Raw genomic sequence first — 24,080 nt, 5'->3', positions numbered from 1 at the left:
AGGAGGCGTTCTGGTCATACCAGTGTTTCATTTCCTCCTGGCTGGCCTCGAGGTTGGCTTCGGCCAGTTCCCTGAATTTCCGGGTTTGATTCCGCAGGGTCAGGAGGTACCGGTAGACGTCGGGCGGAGCATTCTGGACGGTAGTCTCCCAGCCTTCTTTGACCAGGCTGAGGGGGCCCCGGACAGGGTGTCCGTACAAGAGTTCGAAGGGACTGAACCCCAGAGACTTCTGTGGGACCTCCCGATAGGCAAACAGGAGGCAGGGCAGCAGGACGTCCCATTTGCGTCTTAGGGGCTCCTCCAGGCCCTTGATCATTCCTTTCAATGTCCTATTAAATCGTTCGACTAGTCCGTTCCCCTGGGGGTGGTACGGGGTGGTGAACTTGTAGGTGACCCCGCATTGTTGCCACAGGGACCGCATATATTTTGAGATGAAGTTCGTGCCTCGGTCGCTCACAACCTCCCGGGGGAAACCCACTCTGGAGAATATTCCCATTAAGGCCTGGCCCACTACGGGGGCCGTCACTGTTCGGAGAGGGATGGCTTCAGGGTATCGGGTGGCATGATCGACCAGGACGAGGATGAAGCGATGTCCTTGGGAGGTTCGGGGGTCCAGAGGCCCCACGATGTCGATCCCTACCCGCTCGAACGGGGTGTTTACTATTGGAAAGGGTTGGAGAGGGGCTTTGACTTTTCCCCCACTCTTCCCGCTGGCTTGGCAGGTCGGGTAGGTGCGGCAATGATTGTCCACGTCCTTCCGCATTCGGGGCCAGTAGAAGTGGGTCACCAGGCGGCTGTAGGTCTTGTCTTGCCCCAGGTGCCCGGCGAGGGGCACATCATGCGCCAGATTGAGGAGGAAGTCTCGGAATCGGAGGGGGACCACCAGCACTCGGCCGGCCCCCAGTTCTGCGGTCTTCTGCTCGCTGTAGAGAAGGTCATTGTCCCAATAGACCCAGTGGGTCCCCGTTTGCTCTCCGGTGGCCTGGGCGGCTGCTTGCTGTCGGGTCCCTTCGAGGGAGGGGCAGGTTTTCTGTTCTTGGCGGAACTGCTCCCTGGTGGGGCCACCTTCTTGGCGCCATTGGGCGAGTTCGGGTAGGGCGCCGAGCGTGGCGACCTCGTCCGGGGAGATTTCTGGCGGCCCGGACTGAGCGTCGGCTTCTTCTTCGACGGAGGGGGGTGGCGATTCGGGCCACTCCGGCTCTTCGGGGGAGCAGGTATGCTCGGCTGGATGGCCCGGGCGGTCGTGGACCGGGTGGTTGCGCAAACCCACTCGGGCAGTCCCAGCATTCCCAGATGCTCTCGGCGCTCGACGTGGGCCCAGGGGGAACTTTCCAGGTCGTTCCCCAGGAGGCAGTCTACGGGGGCGTCGTCGCGGACGGTCACCTTCAGCATGCCCGACACTCCCCCCCACTCGAAGGGAATCCGGGCCATCTAGCACAAGCTCTCGGTGTTGTCTGCCGACCGAACGAGGCACAGTACATTAGGCATGATCTGTTCGGGGGTCACCAAGTGGCAGCGGACGGCTGTCACGCTGGCTCCGGTGTCGCGGAGGGCTTCAGCCCGGCGTCCATTAATGGTGACCCACTGTTGGTACTTCTGGGTGTTGCTCGGGATGGGAGCCCGGGGCACCATTTCCCGGCTGCCCAGGCATACCAAGGTCATGGCGGCGGGTTCCCATTCGGTTGGCTCTGCGTCGTCGTTCTCTTCATCTTCTCCCCCTTCTCCCAGGGCCGTGGCCGCCAACTGGCGGGGTGGTGGCCCGGTGGTCCCGGCTCGTCGGTTCACGGGGCAGGTCGGGTCACTGGCATAGTGCCCTGGCTGTTGGCAGTTGTAGCACGTTACCGTCGGTCGAGGCCCTGGTCGGGCTAGGGGGGTCCCTCTTCGGGCGAGGAACAGGGACGTGCGGTTCGGGGGCGGTCCCCGGGGAGGACTCCGGGGCGGCCCTGCTGGAAAGTCTCTGTTTCGGTTCGATCCCCCTCCTCCGCCGCGCTGGCGGGGGGGCCCCAGGTTGTTCTGCTGGTACTCCCCCATCGAGTTCCGAGGGACCCGGGTGTTCACCCATCGATCGGCCTCGGCGGCGAGCTTCCGCGGCTCGGTCAGCTTGCTGTAGAGGAGGTGCTGTCTCAGCTCGATGAAGCAGTTGTTGGAGAGGTGCTCCCATACAATGAGGTCGAACAGCTGTTCGTAGGAGGTGACTTTGCTGCCCTTGATCCACCCTTCCAGGGCTCTGCTGAAAAACGTATTCCACCCAGGTGGTACCGGGGAGCTTCCTGCAGTCCCGGAAGCGCTGGCGGTACATCTCTGGGGTGAGACCATAGCGGGTGAGCAGGGCCTCCTTCATATGGTCATAAGAGGTCATCACTGCGTCTGGGAGCTGTAGCAGGGTGTCTCTGCCTTCGCTGAGGAACCGTCCCCATAGGCCGGCACCCCAATCTTTCCGGGGTACCCGATGGGCGGTCATGGCTACCTCGTAGGCCTTGAACCATTGTTGGATGTCGTCGTTCTTGTAGTACTCATTGACGACATCCTTGGGGATATGTACCTTCGCCTCGACCTGCGGAGGGTTGTCTCTGTTTCCGGGGGCGCCGGTCTCTCCATTTTTGGACTTAATTTCAAGTTCTTTAAGGCCCCGCTCATGCTCGAGGGTTAGCCTCCTCTCTTCCAGTTCTCGGTGCCGTTTTTTCTCCTCTATTTCTTCTTGCAACCGTAGTTGCTCTAGGGCCAATTTCTTTTCTGCTAGTAGGAGTTCGCCGTCCAGGCGGAGTCGGGCGAGCTCTAACTCGTGGGTCCGGACCCTCTCCCGTTCTCGCATCTCTTCCGGGGAGAGGCCGGTCTCCATGCTAGTTCTTCTCCCATCTGCTGGGGCTGCGGCTGGTTGCTGGTGCACGCTTGGCACCGGGTTTTCTTCGGTTTGGGGGGAAGCCGCTTCGGGCTCTACCCAGGCCCTTAGGGCTTTCTGCAGGTCTTCTTTTGTGTTTAATCCGGTGGTCACGATGCCTTTGTCTTTACAAAACTGTTTTAGTTCCTTATGGGTATATTCCTCCAACCGTTCTTGTTGGAACTCCGCGTTTGGGGTGGTCTCTTGGTTGCTCATAGTTTCTCTGTGTCTGGGTAGGTAGTAGGTGAGTTACTCGCTGTACGATTTGCGTCGGGTTCGGATCGCACCGCTGGCCACCAATGTTAGAAGGGCGACCTCCGGGGAGTCAGATGGTGTCGGACTGACCACCCCGAGAGGCACCGTTCCGTAAGGAAGCAGCCGAGCGCCGCTGAGAAGCCTCCTGGGCGAGGTCCTTCTCCTAGGATCGTACAGCCAAGTAATCCCCTCCCACCACAAAGGGACACAACCAGGGTATCAATGCTCACAAGTCGTTTATCAGAATTGAGGGTAGGTCTCTGTGGCAATATTTACAGGCAGATCAAGGGATCCAAAAGAGTCTCAGGGTTTGGTTAGGAACGGGGGTAGCGGGACAGTCTCAGTATCAGCCCAGGACGTCGTCCGCAGGGTTCGAGGGGTTGCTTTGGTGAGGTTGAGCCGCGACGAGGTCAGCAGGGCTCCGGTGGTTGCTTCAGCGAGGTCGAGCCACGACGAGGTCAGCAGGGCTTCGATGTTCCGTGAGGGTCTTCTTCTCAGCAAGGGGGAGCCGCGACGCAGTTAGCAGGGCTCGAGTTCTCAGTTACAGGCAATGAGTCTCTCTCCGTAGGGTCAGCCGCGATCCGATCAGCAGGGCTCTGGACTCCAGGATACAACTACTGTCCTGGTTGTGGGTTGCCCCAGATATATGGCTGGAGCCCTTTGATGTCCGGACCCTCGCGCCGGGGGGGCCGGAGGGGCCGGGATGAGAGTCCAGACACCCAGCGGGGGGTGGAGCCATCGCCCAGGGAGGCCGGGGGGCGATCGGACCCAGGCGTCGGGGGCCGGCGGGAGGCCCCATCGAAACTCCCCTCCTCCGGGATCTGTGGAGTGGCCACTCGACCCCCTTGGGTCGGGTCTTGGCGCCTTGATGTTGGGGCTTCGCTGGGACCGAGGCCCGGGCGAGCCGCGTCGCGAAGGCTGGTGCGGGTAGCGGGGTACAAGCTCGGGGGGCCCCGAAGGGTTGGGGTTGCCCCCGTTTGGTCTGGTAGGAGGGTTCGGGACCACGCCACGAGGCCGGGTCCAACATGGACCAGTCTTGAACAACAGCTGACCACTCAGGCCAGACTTTTATCACCTCTGATTGATAGGCTCATCCAATCAGAGGGTCTGCTACTTTTGCATCCTGAATACACCTCCAATCACAAACCCTTCATGGCATGTTTAATGCATGGCTAAAGCATGCACAATTTCCCTCCATGTTTTTCTGGTACCAGCCTGTGCATCCCTAAAGAGGAATTTTAATTAACTCCAGCCCAGGAGGCACTGACCAGTGGGGGAGGGTCCTCTTAGCAGAGATAGTGCCGCTAAACCCAGATAAGAGCTGAGTGTCTACCCCAGCCCACCAGGCATTTCAAAGGAAATGGGGAGGGGCACAGGGGAGCTGGGATGTCCAGCAGAACAGCTTGCATTCCTCACACTGGCTCAGCTCACCGTTCTTCCCCAGTACACCCACGGGCTCTCAAACACACGTCAGGTAGACAAAGACAACAGGACCACAGGCATGGCAGACTGCACAGACTTGGTCAGGAGGGTGCCTAGGGACTCATCCCTCCTGACTATTGATTTATTGCTGCCACCAGTGTCAGTCTACCACAGCCTTAACAGAGAGGGCAGTAGCCACTCTCTGAAAAATAGGGGTGCACTAGGCATAACCCCCTCGACTTCAGAGCCAAGCTCTAGGGTCTCAATCCATGTAAACAGGGAGACCCTCAGTGGACATGTATGATTGTCATGCTCACTGAGGTAGGGATCTAGAAACCATACAGTAGCTTTTGAGTGACTTGCCTGGAGATTAGCATAAGGCAGGGGAAGCACTCTCTCTAGACACATGCAGGAGACTTCCTCTCCAAATAACCGGCGACACGTGGTGCCACTAACGCTGTTCAACACAAGCCGCAACACGTGATGCCACTAACCCTGTTTAACACAAGCCAGTGACACGTGGTGCCACTAACCCAGTTCAACACCAGGCGATCCCACATGTGGAAATGTGTTGAGTCCTGAATGACAGTGACCCCAAGTCCGTGGCAGCGACCACAGCACCAGACTCCCTTTGATTAGTGAGGCATATTTCCATATGCAAGGCCAGTGACGCGTGGTGCCACTAACCCTGTTGTTGTAAATTAAGGCAGAATGTGATTAAGCATTTACTGAAAACATTAATGCTTCCCCTTTTGATCATGTTTTCTTCGTTATGTTGACCGAAGTCCGGACTCCATTTTGTATTGACATGCTGCCATGTGTTCACCACGAGGAGAGTCCGACCTCTGTGTTAGTTGCTCTTGTAATCTGCCTAGCAACAGTTTATAAATAGCTCTCTCTTGTCCGTCTGGCGCATGCCCAGACTTGACCACATCTGTTATAATTAGCTTTGCTTGACCATGTCCTTTCGCGGGCTCAAGGAGTGTGTTGGCTCCGCCCATGTATTGATTCAGTATCGAGAATGACCATAAATGGTAATGTTCTTCGGCCTCATGTTGTATCCACCCACTTATGAGCCCCTCTGTTGTGTATAAAAGGGGACTGTGTACGAATGTTCTTTGTGCTACTCCATGCAATACTGAAGAGTGTTGTGTGGATTGTAGGACCACCCTTAAGGGTTAATAAACGTTGTTTTGTACTTTGCAGTTTCCGTGCCAACTTCCTTATAGATTCCGTTACAGGAGAGCGAACCCTTGTGTCTTGCGGGCCTAGCTGGGGCCTGTATTCATCAATTGGCGCCCGTCACGTGGGGCTCATCGGCGACTCGGATGCTCGAAGGACTGGTCGCGACGAAGGTGAGGAGTTTGGCCGGGGACGTGATCACTGCCAGCGGCGTCTTAGCCCTGGCATCCCGAGGTTTTTCTTCCTTCCCTTCCGAGCTGACCGTCTGGGTGGCGCCGGTCATCGACTGAGACCTCTTCTGTCGGTCCTGCCGTGAGAGCCGTTTGGGCGATTGTGGAGCTTGGCAGTTGGAACCTGGACTCTTGATTGGTAAGAACCGTTGTACGGTACTTGCTCCGAGTTTTGAAGCCTGGGTTGGCTATTTGAGTTTTGATTGATGATGACTAGTCATATTTTGAATTTGTCTTTGTGAAAATATATGCGTTGCAACACATATAGGCAGGTAATGTGGAGAAATTTCTCCAGGAGCTGTGTAAACTTTGAACGGCGCAACGATTAAGTGCCATTTTTCCTTATAATATTGCATATTTTGCACTATTTCTGAGCATGCCTGCTTTCAGCGCACTCCGTAAGTGGTGCTGCTGTTTTGGTAACCGGTTGAACCTCGAGGAATCTGCTCCAGCTCCCCCAGAGGGGACTCCTAATAGGGATATGTATGTGAAGCATGGTCTTTCTTTCATAATGTACAGCACGCTATGGAGGAAATACACGAGGAAGGATCCTGAGTTGCGATGGCCTTTGTATGGATCGTTTGATATACGTAAGATTGAGTATGTGGAACAGTGTATGTGTAAGCGACGTGCTCGTCAGGATATGTTTGAGTGTGTGCGATTATGGGTGAAGGAAGTGCGTGAGCGAGAGAAACGTGAGAAAGCGCTGTTTGATAAAGAGCAACGGAAGAATGACCATGTGCGAGCGCAGGAAGCGCAGCATCGGGAGGACAAAGAGCATACGGACAGACAAGAGAAAGAGCGTAGGCTACAGGTCTCGGGTCAATATGTTGTTCGCCAGCCGCTTTATCCTGTCCTTAATAATCCTGATGATGATTTTTATTTACTAGATCGCTCTCCGCCCCCTTATGTTGGCGCATCTGCTCCGCGGCCGCAAGATTCTGGCCCGGCTCCGGGTAAGGTCGACACACGGTCCATGTTATCGGCCGAGCATATGGCTGAGCTTCGGAAACTTTCCCTCCGTGCACTTAAGGGCAAGATGTCTAAGGAGGAGTTGTTCCATACTTGGGGGTCGTGGCAAGATAGAGAGAGGGTGTATTTTCTGTCTCATTTCGCGGATGAAGTAATTGCTGCTTTCCGAAAATATTCTAGTGTCCTTGAGCCTGACGAAGTGTCTTCGGATGCCGGAGCATTACGTAATGGTGTTTTTTCTCCCCCTAAGGCTCCTGAGGCGGCTCGGCGGCTGTTCGCTTTACGGGACGAGGTGCTGGCCCTTAGAGAGAAAGCACGCCAACAAACGGAGGAGGGGAAGCAGTTGGATTCGTCTGCAGCAGGGGGCCACCCATCCGCCTCCCAGTCAGATAAGGATGACATAGTGCATGCTAAACCAATGCGAGAGGCGGCGCCTTTGTATGTTCCTCCTAAGGGAGCAGGGACTAGCTCGGATATTAACTCCGCCGATGCAAGGGGATATTTTGTATATAACTGGGTTTACACTCCATGGCATAGGGCCGATGTTATGGCACTAAAGAATGCGTTGCCTGACCCCCGCAAGAATCCAGCGGCCTTCTATGAAGAAGTCGAGGGGGCCTTGAATTCTTGCATTATGACCTTAGCGGATATAGACCTGTTCTTTGGCCTTATCCTACCGCCGGATACGTGGCGCTCTGTCCGAAAGGTAGATGATGCGGTTGCCTTCAAGGCCCGGTGGTCCGACCTTGAGGATGAGGATAGGAAACGGAAGCCTGCACAGAAACCACCCCAGAATATTTTAGATCTCCCTGCGGCTATTGTGGCTAAGTTGAAGACGATTATCCCCCCTAAAAAGATTGACTGGAATATGTTAACTGCATGTAAGCAGAAAGTTGACGAGTCAGTTGCGGACTTCTTTACGCGCTTTGAGGAGACGTTTCATGATTTTAGTGGCCAGTCGCTTACTGACGACACGGGCCGCCACCTTTTCGCGGACAAATATGTGGCTAATCTGCTACCGGCAGTTGCGGCCCGGTTAAAAGCGAGCGAGAGTTCCTGGTCCTCCGCGACGCCGACGGCCCTTCTGACTATCGCTCAGTATTATGAGCGTCAGGAGCACGAGGCGCAGGGCCAGGAGGAGAAGAAATCGAAAGATCTCAAAACCAAGGTGATGTTAGCACAAGTATATGGCCCGCCCCGACGGGGTAATAATAATAGAGGAAGGGGCGGATCTTATGGTCCCCCTTCGGGCCGATCTGATTTGAATAGGAACCAGTGTGCGTACTGCAAGCAGTTGGGCCATTGGGCCAGGGATTGCCCAGCGTTGCGTGCTTCGCGTCAGGGGCACACTCCGGGTGGCCCGAGAGGTAGAGGGGGCTTCTCGAACTTTAGAGGGAATTCTAACGATAATGTCCGTTTCGATACTGCCGGGCGGCACCGAGATGGCTCAAATGTTTTTGATCGCCAGCACCAGTATCATGTATCGGACATCGATCAATCGGGATATCATGATTCTCAGCATGCATAGGAATGCGTTGGATGGGGGTCCGAATCAGTTGAGGTGCCGGTCGATCAGACGGGTCCTTATGTATCGGCTGAGGTTTTAGGTTCTACTGATCAGTTCCTAGTGGATACAGGAGCGACACGTAGTGCATTGTCTAGGTACTTGGTTCCGGGGGCTCCCCCATCCGGCTCAATAGTTACATCGGTAGGGTTTGACGGTACACTCTCCCGAAGCCCTCTTTCACAGCCCCTTGCATTTAAAGTTGATTGTTTTTCTGCGCCCTGTCCGTTTCTGCTTGCTCCATATACACCGGATAACATTATGGGCCTTGATATGTTAAAGTACTTTAGGGCTACAATCCGCTGCTCCCCTGAGGGTGTGAGGGTGATCTTAAATGACAACTATCCCAGGTCTGGGCGGATGTGTACGATATCAGAGGATGCATTGTTGGCTACCCTCCCCCGAGCTTTATGGGCGACTTCGGACACAGATGTGGGGCAAATGGTGATTCCTCCGGTCCACATTAGTGTCCAGGAGGGGGCGGTGCTACCACGCCTCCCGCAGTATCGTATTTCCCAGGAGGGCGAGGAGGCTCTCATACAGATTGTGCAAGACTTGATAGCAGTAGGGGTAGTGGAAGAAGTTCCCTATAATATCTGTAACAGTCCGATTCTCCCAATTTTGAAAAAGGACACGGATGCAAAGGTCTATCGGTTCATAATTGATTTGAGGGAGGTAAACAAGATCGTGGTACCTCAGTACCCGGTGGTTTCCGATATCACGACGTTGCTTACCTTGGTCCCGCCTACGGCGACCATGTTCTCAGTGATTGATTTGAAAAATGCCTTCTTTTCTATTCCCATTCACCCTGATAGCCGATTTCTTTTTGGGTTCACATTAAACAATAGATCTTATCGTTTTTGTAGAATTCCCCAAGGCTATACAGAAAGCCCTAGTATTTACAGTCAGGCTTTGAAACGACAGTTGGATTCCTTTGTTCTACTCGAGGGGGTCGCCCTCATTCAATATGTCGACGACATCTTGTTGGCGGCTGACACCCTGGAGTTGTGTGAAAAGAGCACGTTATCCCTCCTTTCCTTTTTAGCCTCCCACAATCATAAAGTATCTAGGAAGAAATTGCAATTCTGTAGACCAAAGGTGACTTATTTAGGTCACCTTTTGTCTAAGGAGGGGCGTGCACTCACACCAGATCGTATCCAAGTAATTTTGGACACACCGAGACCATCCACGCAGAAGGATGTGCGTGCATTTTTGGGTCTTGTTTCTTTTTGTAGACAGTGGATATTGGGGTTTTCACACATAGCCAAGCCATTACTAGCTCTCTTGACAAAAGACACGCCCATTCCGATCCCCTGGTCAGATGAGTGTGATGCTGCGTTTCAGCAATTGAGACAGGCCCTTTGTTCAGCACCAGTGTTAGGGACCCCTGACTATGCAAAACCCTTTTCGTTGTATGTGCATGAGAAAGATGGATGTGCATTGTCAGTCTTAGTACAGATGCACGGCGACAAGCAGCGCCCTTGTGCATACTTTTCGGCTGTGCTTGATCCTGTCGCCCGAGCATTACCAGGGTGTTTTCGCTCGGTAGCGGCGACAGCTGTGTCAATACGCCAAAGTGAAGGAATTGTGTTGTCCCATAAATTGTTGGTGTTAGTTCCCCATGCTGTGGATGCCCTGCTTAATCAAACAAAGACGCAGCATTTGACCAGTGCCCGTTTAACGGGATATGAGCTGACGCTTTTGGCTCCTCATATTACGTTAAAGAGGTGCGTGACCCAGTACCCCGAGACCCAGCCTGAGGCGCAGAAAGCGCATGATTGTATTCTTGTGACTGAGGAACAAACAAAGGGTCGTATTGATCTCCAGGATACGCCCTTTTCAGAGGTAGATGGAGAGTTGTGGGTAGACGGATCATGCCTGAAGCTACCAGATGGTACGACTTCAGCAGCGTATGCAATTACCACATTACACACGATAGTGGAGACAGCACGCATACCACAGAAATCAGCTCAAGCAGCGGAACTGATAGCCTTAACACGAGCATGTGAGCTCAGTACAGGATTGTGTGTGAATGTTTACACAGATAGCCGCTATGCCTTCGGAGTAGCGCACGATTTCGGCCTACTCTGGAAGGAGAGAGGGTTCTTAACGTCACATGGGGTACAGATAATGCATGGGGAGTTAGTCCACAATCTCTTAACCGCATTGACATACCCGAAGAAAATTGCCATTGTTAAGTGTAGTGCCCATAGGAAAGTAGTTGATAAAGTTGGAGAAGGGAATGCGTTAGCAGACCGAGTAGCACGGGAGACTGCGACGCAGCCCGGCGCTACTGCCATGTATGTAGTAAAGTCACAGGTGGAAAGATGGCGTGATGCGAAGGAGGAAGTGCGAGAAATGCAAAGGACCGCTTCTGATAAAGAGCGGGAGCAATGGGCTAGCTAGGGAGAGTTGGATGATGAGGGCTGTTGGAGAAATAAGCAGATGGATAGATGGAAGTTACCCACGGCTTTCGTACAACCTATGGTTCAAATGGCACATGGGCTAGCACATGTTGGAGCTTCCGCAATTGTGAAATTGCTTACCCAAGTCTGGGAGCATCCAGAGATTGCTAGCACAGCAAAGAGGGTGGTGCAGACCTGTATGATTTGTCTGAAGTATAACCCAGGGAAAGGCACTCGAACTCCAGTAGGAGGATTTGCGACGCCCACTGCACCCTTTGAGGTTCTGCAGATGGACTACATCCAGCTTGAGCGCTGTAACAATTTGAAGTATGTTCTAGTAGTGGTTTGCGCTTTCAGCAAATGGGTTGAGGCGTACCCTACGAAAGACAATACTGCAATGACCACGGCGAAGCTGCTGCTAAAAGAGTTTTTCCCTCGATACGGCGTCTGTAGACTTCTGTGGAGTGATAATGGCCCTCACTTTGTAGCGGATGTTATAAAGTATGTCTTGAAGGGTCTAGGCATCACTCAGAAGTTTCATGCCGTGTTCCACCCTCAGTCTGCAGGACTAGTCGAGAAGTATAATGGTACACTGAAGCTTAAGATCGCCAAAATCCAAGCTTCAACATCTTTGACTTGGCCAGACGCCCTGCCACTGGCGTTATTGTCAATTAGGTCGGTGCCACACTCTCGAACTGGCCTTACGCCATATGAAATCGTATTTGGACGCCCAATGAATATTTGGGGTCCACCAAGGCCTAAGGCTGTGTATGATGTACCTTGTGTAATGATGAGCGATTATCTGGCACAGTTAACGGATAATTTGGTTTCTATTCATCAACAGGTCCGAGAGGCGCTCCCTGATCGGTCTACCGGTGAAGGACATGGTCTCCGGCCTGGAGATCATGTTATGGTGAAGGTTTTCGACAGAACGAACAGTTTGGAGCCGAGATGGGTAGGACCTGAACAAGTCCTCCTTGCAACGAGGACGGCAGTGCGAGTCTCGAACAGGAAGAATTGGATCCATTCCTTGCACTGCCGAAAGGTACCGCCCGGATTGGTGGAGTCTGCCGTGCTGACCGATCAACGAGAAATCCTAGCAGCAGAGACAGGCCGTGCTGCGAAGCCGAATGACACTGAGGAGCTCTTTCCGGACCACACGACTTCTGGAGGAAGGCGATATCATCTTCGACCAAGGAAGTAAGGTTTCCAGTGCCGGGACATACTGTCAGAACGGCCCTTGGGTTAGTGAAACGGAGAGCCGATGAGGCAAGGGGGGGGGGATCAGCCCTGCATTAGTGTAGTGACACCCGTCTTGGCCCGCTGGTGAAGAAATCAACCGCTGCCCAAGGGGAAGAGTTCTGACAGACTTTTTAGTTTCAGGAAGATATCAGGGTATTGTTTCTTTTGACATGGAGAAGAAGAAAATCCTTTGTGCGTTGGGGTTCATGCTAACAGTAGCTATCGTTGGTATAACCACATGGTTTGTGGAGGAGGCAACTCCTGCTCGAAAGACACTTGTGTTGACGACTCCAGTGCCTGCGGAGCACTACTTTTATACACTGCCATATCAAGAGTTGAAGCATCGACAATCCTATTTGAATAACACTTTCATTCAGATGCTGCATCACACCCACGTTGCTACGAACGCTACGAACTGTTGGATATGTGGGATGATGCCAGCCCATCAGAAGAAAGGAGGAACGCCATTCATACCACTTCCTTTCTCTCATAATGGCTCTTGTAGAGCATGGTACACTTTGCTGTTTGCCACTCGGAAACCGACAGTGGGACGATTGCTTTTTAGACTTAACAGAGAATGCCATCAAGACAAGAATGGGTATCCACAAGCGAATGGGACAATTTGGGAATGGGAAGAGTACCGACCGGACAATGAATCCATCCCCTATATCTTCACGAACACAAGAGACACTGTGGGGAAGGACAAATTCGTAATCCAAGTAGCACAAGCTCAAGCAGATTTGTGTGTCCAGAGTGTGGGTTTTATCCCTGTTGGTGTCAGTGATTGTATAACTGTATTGAACATCGACGGGCTGAACAACAGTACCTTCCTAGCGTCCCATAATACCTATTTTGTATGTGGAAATAAAGGTTATTACCGTTTGCCGGCTGGGTGGTCCGGGGTATGCTATGTATCATTCCTATTACCTCCTGTATTCTTAGCACCTGCGTCATATCATAAGGATTTGAAACTGTTGAATAATGTGACTGTAAATAGATATAAACGTACTCTATCAATTGATGATGTGGATCAGACCGATACCAGCTTGCAACAGTATATTGATTTTAACTTAGGACTGTTCTTCTTTGTTGGAGCTGCTTTGAACAGTAGGAAGATCCGAAGATTGACAAGAGTGGTAGAAGCTGTGACAAATCAGACTGCTGCCGCTCTTGGGAATCTTACGGAAGAATTACAAATAACTAGGATTGTTGCATTGCAGAATCGTATGGTACTAGATGTAATGTTAGCTGATCGAGGTGGAGCCTGTAAAATTATTGGAAGTAGCTGCTGTGTGTTCATCCCTGATCATACGCCATCCGTTTATAACGCCATTAACAAGCTGCATAAAATAGCAGCTGAAATCCACACAGAAAACGGCACTTGGTCCTTTTCTGGATGGTTTTGGGCGTTGGTTACTGCCTGGGGATGGAAGGTCTTAACTGGTCTCTGCATTATTATAGCAGTTCTGTTCCTTTTCTGTATGTGTATTCAATGTGGACCATTGTGCTGTTCCGTATGCATTTCATTCTGCATTCCAGATAAGAAAGCTATTGCCGATGTTGCTCGACAGAAGGGTCTAGCTAAAGAGGTTAAGGGAATGATGATAATTGATATATATGATGATTATTCTTGGAAACCGGATGTCTTCAGTAAATGCTGAAAGGGTCGTCTGTTGTAAATTAAGGCAGAATGTGATTAAGCATTTACTGAAAACATTAATGCTTCCCCTTTTGATCATGTTTTCTTCGTTATGTTGACCGAAGTCCGGACTCCATTTTGTATTGACATGCTGCCATGTGTTCACCACGAGGAGAGTCCGACCTCTGTGTTAGTTGCTCTTGTAATCTGCCTAGCAACAGTTTATAAATAGCTCTCTCTTGTCCGTCTGGCGCATGCCCAGACTTGACCACATCTGTTATAATTAGCTTTGCTTGACCATGTCCTTTCGCGGGCTCAAGGAGTGTGTTGGCTCCGCCCATGTATTGATTCAGTATCGAGAATGACCATAAATGGTAATGTTCTTCGGCCTCATGTTGTATCCACCCACTTATGAGCCCCTCTGTTGTGTATAAAAGGGGACTGTGTACGAATGTTCTTTGTGCTACTCCATGCAATACTGAAGAGTGTTGTGTGGATTGTAGGACCACCCTTAAGGGTTAATAAACGTTGTTTTGTACTTTGCAGTTTCCGTGCCAACTTCCTTATAGATTCCGTTACAGGAGAGCGAACCCTTGTGTCTTGCGGGCCTAGCTGGGGCCTGTATTCATCACTGTTCGCCACAAGATGACCCCACATGTGGAACTGTGTACTGAGTCCTGAATGGCAGTGACCCCAAGTCCGTGGCAGTGACCACAACACCAGACTCCCTTTAATTAGCGAGGCATATTTCCATATGCAAGGCCGGCGACACGCGGTGCCACTAACCCTGTTCAACACAAGCCGATCCCACATGTGGAACTGTGTCCTGAGTCCTGAATGGCAGTGACTCCAAGTCCATGGCAGCAACCACAGCACCAGACTCCCTTTGATTAGTGAGGCATATTTCCATATGCAAGGCCGGCGACACGTGGTGCCACTAACGCTGTTCAACACAAGCCGATCGCACATGTGGAACTGTGTCCTGATCCTGAATGGCAGTGACCCCAAGTCCGTGGCAGCGACCACAGCACCAGACTCCCTTTGATTAGTGAGGCATATTTCCATACGCAAGGCCGGTGACATGTGGTGCCACTAACCCTGTTCAACACAAGCCGAACCCACATGTGAAACTGTGTCCTGAGTCCTGAATGGCAGTGACCCCAAGTCCGTGGCAGCGACCACAACACCAGACTCCCTTTAATTAGCGAGGCATATTTCCATATGCAAGGCCGGCGACACGTGGTGCCACTAACCCTGTTCAACACAAGCCGATCCCACATGTGGAACTGTGTCCTGAGTCCTGAATGGCAGTGACTCCAAGTCCATGGCAGCAACCACAGCACCAGACTCCCTTTGATTAGTGAGGCATATTTCCATATGCAAGGCCGGCAACACGTGGTGCCACTAACCCTGTTCAACACAAACCAATCCCACATGTGGAACTGTGTCCTGAGTCCTGAATGGCAGTGACCCCAAGTCCGTGGCAGCGGCCACAGCACAAGAATCCCTTTGATTAATGAGGCATATTTCCATATGCAAGGCCGGCAACACGTGGTACCACTAACCCTGTTCAAAACAAGCCGATCCCACATGTGGAACTGTGTCCTGTGTCCTGACTCCTGAATGGCAGTGACCCCAACTTCGTGGCAGTAACCACAGCACCAGACTCCCTTTAATTAGTGAGGCATATTTCCATATGCAAGGCCGGCGACACATGGTGCCACTAACTCTGTTCAACACAAGCCGATCCCACATGTGGAACTGTGTCCTGAGTTCTGAATGGCAGTGACCCCAAGTCCGTGGCAGTGACCACAGCACCAGACTCCCTTTGAACAGTGAGGCATATTTCCATATGCCAGGCCGGCGACACGTGGTGTCACTAACCCTGTACAACACAAGGCGCAACACCTGGTGCCACTAACCCTGTTCAATACAAGCTGATCCCACATGTGGAACTGTGTCCTGAGTCCTGAATGGCAGTGACCCCAACTTCATGGCAGCGACCACACCACCAGACTCCCTTCATTTTTATTTGTTGTTGTTTTGTTTAAATAAAATGTTTTATATGTAAATCTATACATGACTAAGATTCTCGTTTGTCCAACTGCACAGGGACAATTCCGGGCCTAAGAAGGTTTTTGGGGGTATGTTGGTAATGTGGGAAGAGGGTGCATTACCTGCTGATGTGGGGAGAGGCAGCGTGAAAGGGGTATCTCTCACAGAAAGAACTCCGGTATGTTTTCAGAAATCCCTCGGACTGATGCCAGCTGACGAACTGAATCACAAAATGGCTTTTTAATGCTTATGTAGTGTGACTTATGAACAGTTCGCACCCAGGCTCGCAGAGGGACAACTGCAGCCGTCCACTCTACTCACAGATGCAGTAGTACGAGCCGTCTGCTCCCAAAGGAACAGCAGCATAGTAGCTTGCAGAGGTACAGGCACAGCAGCGTACTAGCTCACAAAAGTAGAGAGTTGCGAGCCGACGGACTGGCTTCTAACGGCATAGCTGCGAAGTGGTGATGTTGGGCAGAGGGAGCGTGACAGGGTTATCCCACACAGACAGAGCTCCGGTATATCAAATTGCCCCGGGACCTTTTTCTTATATTTTCACTTGATGCAAGAAAGCGCGCTTTCTGGACCAAGGCCTTTCTCCCTACCAAATTTGGCGCAATTCCGTTCAGCAGTTTGACCTGTAGCCCTGTCTAAAGTTTCCTATGAAAAATCGATTGAGAACACGTTTGCACCCCCCACATAGCTACCTGTCGCAGGCGTACTCGCTGTTGGTTTGCAGGTCAGTGGTCTAGTTGTCAACATGTCACGGCCACTTCCTGAGGGCAGGTTTGCAGTTTGCACACACACCACACCCATCCGGCACATGCATCACAGGCCATGTGACCACGCAAATATAATGGATCGACAACGTCACATCCTTTATTACCAGTGGTGACTGGATGGCGGACGTTCCACGGGTCTCAATCATAAAGAGTCCATGAAAAGTTGCGCAGAGGGTTAGTCTCACCCTGATCTGATGTGGCCGTCAGGGGCCTACCACCACGTGGCGCGGACTTGAGTTGCACAGGGTTAGTGCCACCCCAAGCTGATGTGGCCATCAGGGGCTTACCACCACGTGGCGCGGACTTGAGTTGCACAGGGTTAGTATCACCCGAGGCTGATATGGCCGTCAGGGGCCTACCACCACGGGGTTCAGTGCATTCGAGCTAGTGTTCGGACATAGACCTTGCACCCTTCTAGATATGACAGCTGAACAGTCGACAGAAGAGGAGGATGAGGGGAAACCATTGTTAGGTTACTCAGCCACCTTGAAGAAAATCCTAGCGACTCTGTGGGAAGAGGTTCATCAAAACCTTGAGAAGGCACAGCCAAAACAGAAGACATATTATGATAAAGGCACTCAAATAAGACAGCTGACAGTGAGGGATAATGTACTCATACTTTTACCTTCCTCGGACAAAAAGCTGCTAGCGACCTGGCAAGGACCATATACAGTTGTAGGACTAGTAACCCCAGTTACCTATAGAGTAGCTATTTCTAGAACAGGACCCAAGGGACAGGTTTACCTGATTAATCTGTTGAAGAAGTAGGAGAAACCCCCCCTCAGAACAGAGGCCCTGTTGCTTCTGTGAACCACATTACCTGTACAAAGTCTATAGAGATACCCATCCAACCCTCCTGCTCAATGTCTATAGAACGGCCAATAACAGGAAAAACACTTAGTGACCGCTTAAGACAGCAGTTGTATATCCTGCTAGACTGTTTCCCAGGGCTCAGTTCCAGTAACCCGGGGAGGACTGCCTTAGTAAAACACAACATAAAAACAGAGACAGGGACAGTCATAAAACTACGGCCTTATCGCATCCCAGCCGCAAGACGCCAGGCTGTAGAACAAGAAGTGGACGCGATATTAAGAGCAGATATCATCGAACCCTCACAGAGCAACTGGTATTCCCCGGTGGTGTTGGTACCCAAACCAGATGGGAGCCTCCGGTTTTGCATCAACTTTTGCCAGCTGAATGCCCACTCCAAATTCCACAGTTATCCCATGTCGAGAGTTGATGAGCTCATAGAGAGACTGGGAGGGGCTTGTGTAATGTCCACCATCGACCTGAGAAAGGGACACTGGCAAATTCCTCTCCATCCAGCCACCAGAGAGTAAACGGCCTTTTCTACTCCATCCGGCCTGTATCATTTTACGGTCATGCCCTTTGGGCTAAACGGAGCCCCCGCTACCTTCCAAAGACTAATGGATATCATTCTATAAGCTCATCAACGATACGCAGTGGCCTCTCTGGATGATATTGTGGTATACAGCGCTGATTGGGAGACCCACTTACAACACACGCGGTGTCTCTTCTTCTCTCTCCACCAGTCAGGTCTGACACTTAACCCCAAAAAGACCACTCTGGGCACCAACCGTATAGAATATTTGGGCTACTCTATTCAAGCAGGGACACTGCGACCACAGTGCACAAAACTAGAAGCCATCCAAAACATATCAAAGCCAAATATCAAAAAGGACCTAAGAGCGTTCCTTGGCCTGGTAGGGTATTACAGGCTTGTCTTGTCACAGCCTGACCAACAGGGTGATCTTCGGCCGATCCTTTACCTCAGCCGTAAATTGTTCCCACGAGAAACCCACTACACAACAATGGAAAAGGAATGCCTTGCCATCAAATGGGCTATGGAGGCCCTATAGTATTATTTATTGGGACATACTTTCTTTTTGGTTACTGATCAGGCCCCCCTCACCAGGCTTGCCACTCACAAAGACACAAACCCCAAGATACTCCGCTGGTTCTTGTCCTTACAGCCTTTTTTTCCAGGCCCTTCATGCACCCGGTCGAGCTCAAGGGAATGTGGACTTTCTGTCACAGTATCTGTCAGAGACATGCCCCAATCATTCATGCCAAGAAGGAAGGCAGTGTAATCTACCGCCACCCTCTGCCTTGGTAACCGTGAGTATTAGCCACGATGGCGCCTTCAGATGTTGTTTGTACGTGCCATGCCCCTCAGATGACTGGCACCTTCTGTGTGGGCTTGCTGACTGCACGGGCCCGCGACTATGTTGACGTTGCGATCACTACCAGCGTTGCTCCAGAACCTCATCCTCGCTTAATTGGTGACGGCTCCCAGCATTGTCCGCGTGGTTACCTTGCCCTCATCGGTCAACACAGTGTTTTTTCTTGTGTAGTCACAGGTAACACAAGCCCGCGAGGGGCCCCGATGGGCGCCCTGTTTACACACCTGACCTCACCTTGGTGAGTGTGGGGTTGTCGACCGGCGCCTTGCCGGGGCACTGCGCTACGCCCCCCTGGGACCTTTCACTTGATTTTACTTTGTGCTCCTTACTTGGAGGCCTGGCACCACTACAGTTCACAACAAACCCAGTGTTCATCTACTGGACACGCAGATTCACTGTGTGACCTCCTCGACCCTGGGCGCATTAGCCAGGGATTTCATGTATAGTTCCTCATACATCAACTATGTCTCTCTTGTTTTCTTCGTTTTGTTTTTGATTTTATATTAGGACACTACACTTTAGTGTCTCCACTAGCCGGATCTGATACCACACATCCATGACCCTAATGGGGTGAGTTACTTTTTGTTGTGTGCCACTCCTGCTGCTTTCGTTCCTTCTTTTTATTACATTATCTCACTGTTTCAAATTTGTATGACAGACACGTCATTACGCATGCCACTAGCAACCTTGTTCAGCATGCGGTTTGCATCAATTTGTTGCATGTATTGTCATTTACAAATATTGTGACTTGTATTTCTAGTATTGTAATCTTGTCTTTTACCTTGCAGGCTGTGTTTTTAGAATTACAGGTACCACACTTTCTTTGGGTGCTGTAAGGGTGGTCATCTGTATACTGTACTTTAGACCACCACCATTTAAGTGTAGGTAGATCTTTTTGGTCCTGACGAATTGCCATCAAATAGACTTAAGGGCAAGAAACATGTTGACCACTTGACAGACGCAATTAACCCACATCCTTAGAGTTGGGATTAGCGTTGTTTTGTCTTATTATTTTTAATTAGGGTAGGGGCCACGTTCATGAAAACATTTTCTGAGTGGACCTTCTCCCCTATTTTACTTTTTCCTACACATCACCATCACCTACACAATTTAGGGCCCTCACACGCACCTCACCCACCGGCTTTTGGAAAAAAGATCTCCGCCAGGAAGGCCCCATCTCGGGTGCCGATCGGGGATTACAGCGCCGCCCCGATAAGGAGCAGACCCGATGATGAAGCATGACATCTAGCTGGCTGGGTGTGTGAGGGTCTTTTTCCAACTAGGAGAAGTTTCTTCTCCACTTCTTGCGCAACTACTTACTCTCAAGTAGAGCCTATTTCTCAATACACGTTCGCCTGCATTCACATTAGGAACTGCACACCATTCTTGTTATAGTGTAATCCTACGCCCTTCGCGGGCGGGAATTCCAAGACGGCACCTGCGGTCGGACGTCCAGAGGGGAAAGTAGGCAGTCTAGTCTCCACACATAAGAGAGGACCTGCCCAACGAGAGGAGGGATAAACAACAGAGGAGAAAAACACTGAAGAGGACGGTGGTTCGTTCTTCGTGTTTCCCGAGGATCTGGACTTCAAAGGCTGGCAAGAACCCCCGCGGTAGGCAGAGGAAGATGGAGAGGAGAAAAGAGACCCACAGACAGAGGAACCGCCCAGAGGCAACACTCGAGAGTCCAGCTGACCCAGATAGGAGGAGGGTGGTGAGACTCCCCCAGCCACAACCCAGGAGGGCCATGGCCATCGGAAAGTACCCTTTTTCAAAGATTTTACTGCAGGTTGGTGGAGGATGGGGCGGTGAGAAGTACGTACTGCCCGTATTCACTGAGACCCTTATTCCCACCACTTGTCCCTCTTAGCTGCACAATCCTGGTCGTGGGTGAAGGTGGCGGTAGGCAGACTGACCCAAACCCACTATATCTGACCATTGTTTATTTTTCTCCGAGGGTTCGGGCCACACTCCCTCTTCTGGCGTCCTGACAAGGAGAAGTAGATAACGAAATATCTCAATCCCCACCCTCTTGAGGAGAACTTGAAAGAGAGAACGTCCACATTATACAGTGGCTGGACTGACATCAAAAGAACCTTCCTTTTGTTATTGTTTTGTTTCCTTGCTTTAACCCCATATGACCTGTTCCTCGCCGCATATGGACGGGCCAATAAAATACCCGCTAAACCTCGCTCCTAACTCCGTGCTCTATATTCATGGGTGGCCACATGGCCCGTGTAGACAAGTGTCTCTTAGCCCTGATAATGTCATCCCTTATTAGGGACTGGCAGCCCCTTATGTGGTGAATCCATTGGGTGCACTTGTTTAGGAGAGATCCCTTGTCTTCTATGTAAGGGCGGCAGAGAACTCCGCTCCGGCAGCGGAGTCTGCGGAGATTTGCCTACTCCACGCTCCTCTGGCAACACGGAGTATAGGGCAAAACTCCGACTCTGCAGCAGAGCCAGCCCCCCTGCTAAATAGGCTCCCCGCCTCCACCCCCCTAATAAAAAATATTTACAAACTAATTTAAAATAAAATAAACACACTTACCAGTTCTGCGGAGTTCCCGGGCTGCCCTGCTCCTCCTCGCCGTCTCTCTCCTACGTCAGACATACATCTTGCGAGAACTGCGCAAGCGCACGCACGTGTGCCTTTCTCGCAAGATGTCTTGCGAGGAATGCACATGCACGAGCACTCGCGCATGCGCAGATCTCGCAAGATGTACGTCTGATGTAGGAGACAAACGGCGATGAGGAGGAGGGCAGCCCAGGGACGTCGCAGTATAGGTAAGTGTGTTTTAATTTATTTTTAAATTCATTTGTAAATATTTTTTTAGGGGGGTTGGAGGCGGATAGCAGAGTTCCACTAAGTTTTTTTCCAACTCTGTGCAAGCTCCCTGATTGCTTTTGTACATTTATCATGTACACAACGTTACTTGTATCTAATGTTTTGGCAGCACTGCCTGGCACTCAAGGCAAACCGGCCTGAGACTGGACGGGGATTACAGGAGGAGCAGATGCCACGGTGGGGTGTGTGGATTACCAATGGGTTGCCACACTATTGAGCACCCTGTCAGGTTGTGTGTGGCCTATGCTAGCACACCTCAGTGACGCATCCCTAACTGATCTATTTGTACTCTGTGTTGCTTGAGCCTTGCTGTTACCTGGGGGCTGTCTTGCAATACCCATGTCCTGTTAGGGGGTGGAAGTAGGCTTTGTGTGTGCTCTCATTATTGATTTTACCTGCTGCATTTCAGAGTGAATCCTACTTAGGGAGTCAGAAAGGCTACTGATGGAAGCTTTGAGGGCACTCATTTTGCTCATCAAGGGCCATATGTAGGTAGCAACACATTTACCGATTCATAAATACCGAATTTTACCGATTCGGTATTTATGAATCGGTAAATGTGATGTAGGTACTGATTCGGTAAATTTTACCGAATCGGAAAAATTCGGTAAATATGAATCGGTATTTACCGATTCGGTAATGGGGCATACCTTCCCATTGATTCCTATGGGCCTGGAGGCCCATAGGAATCAATGGGAAGCCAGTCACCATTACCGATTCGGTAAATACCGATTCGGTAATGGGGGGAGCATATACAAGGGTGGCAGGGTGTCACATTGACACCCTGTTGCACCCCTGATTCTTGCATGTGTGCACATGTGGCGCACATACATGCCCTAAGGGCATGTATGTCTGCCACATGGCACTCTTACATCTGCAAAATATTGCGTTTTGCAAGGTATTCGTTATTTATCACCAACCTGTATTTGGTGGTAAATAACAAATTCTTAATTCTAATTTGCACTCTTTAGAGTGCTCCCTACATTCAGGATTCGGTATTTACCGAATCCTGAATTATGCCTCCTACATCCCAAATAGCTAAATACCGGTCGGTAACGGGATATTTACCAAATTTCGGCCGTTACCGACCGGTATTTAGCTACCTACATGATGCCCCAAGTCTATTATCTTCATGGAGACAGATCTTTGGAAAGGGTCCACAGTGGCCCTACAGGGGCCCCACTTATTTACCCAACACTGCTCCTTCTATCTGTGCTCTTATGGTGATTTTACCTGCTACTACTTGGCCCTCTGAATAGTACTGCGAGTGCCATTCTCTGTGCCCGCCTCTGTGCCCGGCTCCCAATACTGGGGGGGGAGGCGGTCCAATGACCCTAGATGGTCTGTAAGAGTGGAGTATCTATTACTACAGGGAAAGACAGCCACATCGTTTTGGGAGGCATGCATAGGAGTTCCCCCGCTATCAAAGCTCACAGGGGATACATTTGAGGATTCAGGCGGTGAGATCCTACTGGCTGACTTTTTGAACATTGCAGGTATGCGCCCAGGTATGCGCCCATTGCATATAGCACTACTCAAAACCTGGGAAGTACTATTCTTAGGCAAGGTATTAGTAAGTGTAGTGTCAACGAGTCCCTCTCATTCAGTTAATAAACTGTTTATTCTGTCCAATGCACCCCCCCCCCCTGCTGCCAGGCTTGTACTTAAGCCTTTCTTCTTCCCCTTCTTTGCCTTCTTCTTACAGCCATCACCCGTACCTCCCTCACAGGTGTTTTTCTTTCCCATTGTGGCCCCAAGTTTATCTGAAGAGGGAAGCAAAAGTGGATCTATCGGGTGGCCTTCACGGACGACACCGATGTCAATTAACCCCAGGAACTCTGGCTACAATGTCAAACCTTCAACTTCACTAGCCAAAGTTAATTTCGAGTTCTGGGTCAAGTTCACCTGAGCAAGATGTAGAGATGTCCAGATGTCAGAAGGGTTGCCCGGTAAGGCCTCCTCCGGGCAAGGATGGGCCCGCCCTTGGCCCGGGCTTTGCCCCGGCGCATCCTGTGCAGTGGGAGTTGTGGCGCGCAGCCCCGCCCTCTGGACAAGGTGATACTGGGACTTGGAGTCCCTGCCTGAGGTCCGCTTAGTCCGGTTCGTGTGCCACACAGTGGGAGTTGTGGCGCTCTTATCAGCGCCTGGGCAGCAGCCCTGCCCTCTGGACAAGGTGATACTGGGACTTGGAGTCCCCGCCTGAGGTCAGCTTAGTCCGGTTCAAGTCCCGCATAGCAGGAGTTGTGGCGCGCTTATCAGTGTCTGGGCAGCAGCCCCGCCTTCTGGACAAGGTGATCCAGTTATTTGGAGTCCCCGCCTGAGGTCCGCTTAGTCCGGTTTGTGTAGGAAAGTGATATTTTTGGGAACAATATTTATTTTCCTATATGTTTGTAAATCGATATT

The 24,080-nt window shown here is 51.2% G+C and overlaps 1 long non-coding RNA gene across 1 annotated transcript in view; it reads right to left on the bottom strand.

The window, feature by feature from the left end:
* The window catches only part of LOC146788895 (uncharacterized), a 151,778-nt gene extending 128,013 nt beyond the window's left edge, over window positions 1-23,765 (bottom strand). Inside the window, exon 1 of the long non-coding RNA XR_014969720.1 lies at window positions 23,583-23,765. This is a non-coding gene — a long non-coding RNA (uncharacterized LOC146788895). The remainder of the gene's footprint in view (window positions 1-23,582) is intronic.
* Window positions 23,766-24,080: the final 315 nt, after the last annotated feature.

The sequence above is a fragment of the Triturus cristatus genome, chromosome 10, assembly GCF_964204655.1.
Source record: "Triturus cristatus chromosome 10, aTriCri1.1, whole genome shotgun sequence".
In the NCBI taxonomy this organism is placed as follows: domain Eukaryota; kingdom Metazoa; phylum Chordata; class Amphibia; order Caudata; family Salamandridae; genus Triturus; species Triturus cristatus.
This window is presented reverse-complemented; position numbering and strand designations above follow the sequence as displayed.